This window comes from Pinus tabuliformis, chromosome 6 (assembly GCF_031772625.1).
Source record: "Pinus tabuliformis cultivar Carrire ecotype Pingquan chromosome 6, CPIR1, whole genome shotgun sequence".
In the NCBI taxonomy this organism is placed as follows: Eukaryota; Viridiplantae; Streptophyta; class Pinopsida; order Pinales; family Pinaceae; genus Pinus; species Pinus tabuliformis.
In genome coordinates, this window is record NC_142292.1 from 1,726,072,105 (window position 1) to 1,726,073,486 (window position 1,382).

Sequence of the window (1,382 nt, forward strand, 5' to 3'; positions counted from 1 at the left end):
TTCTTGGCTTGGAGTTGGGCTAAATGTCCAGGAGGATTACATACTTTTTGGGCAGAGCAGCTGACTTCTGCCTAGATTTGTGCAAATCCTAGGCTGAACAGCCCTGCTGGGGAAATTTGCGTAAATCCTGCTGGAGTGTTGGCTGGCAGGATTGCGTAATCCTGGAGCCTATCAAGCTTCCAAAGAGGATTGCACAATTTCTGGAGGGAAGGCTAGCTGCCCTCCAGAAATGTGCAATTTTTAAGGGGAAGATGCTCAACTTGTAGCTGGACCAAGTTTAGGTGAACGACTTGTGAGGGGAGTGTACCGATTATGATCGACAGGTTGCCTTTGTGTGAGGAAAACATTGAAGCTTGAGTACTTGATGAAGCAAGAAAAAGTGCTGTGAAAGGTTGGTAGGGAGGCTACAAAATAGGCTAAGGAAAATTTTTGGAGGGTGGTTGTAGCCGCTACAACACTTGGCGACACAATGGTAGAACTCTAGCTCTCTGAATAGACCTTGTTCGTGAAAAGCAAGTCTAACACCTCCAGAAGTATTGTTCAGTTCTCAGCTCATCTTGGCTTCACACTAACTTGATTGTAAGATGTAGCATCTTCCAAACCCTTGGTCGATTGACACACATTCCAAGCCAAGGCAACACAATTGTTTCGATTGGGGTTGAGGGGTATATAAGTGCACAAGCAGTATGGTTGTCAGAGTGTTAGTTTCATCTCTGGTGTTGCTCCACTGCCAGCAGGCCTAGACAGTACCCATCTTTCAGTGATGTCTTACAAGGCTTGCTCAAGCCATGTTGTCTCACATGAGTACATGTGCATTGTAATGTTGAGTCATGTCAAGTGTAAGTTGAGTGTCAACAGTTGGATGTAACAGTCATAGAGTAGGTGAAGAGTCATGAGGGTAGATGAACTGTCACCAAGGGGAATGTCAAGGGTCACCCCACCCTTTGCTATAAATAGTCCCTCATATCTCATTGTATAGGCTTTTGGTCAGCCAAGCTTCTATTAAGACTATCTTGAAGAAGGCTTGGACAATATTGTAACATGCCTTGGCTTCTCCACTGCACGGAGCTAGTACATCTCTTTGGAGGAGCAGGCGGATGTGGCTGTAACATTCCACTGATGGGGCTAGTAGGTTTACATGGTGTATTGTATGATTGTGACTTACACTTCTTTATATAATAAAAGCCAGAAAATTTTCATGCATATGTTGTTATTGTAGTTGGACTACTTCAGTTGCCTTAATGATATATGTTTTTTAACTTACGTACTTGTATATGAACTGATTTGTATGCAATTATATGAATCTTGTTGTTAATGTGTTGCATATGTTATTAATGTTGTCACCGTCCATGTCGACTACTCTGCCGGATATCAGACAGACA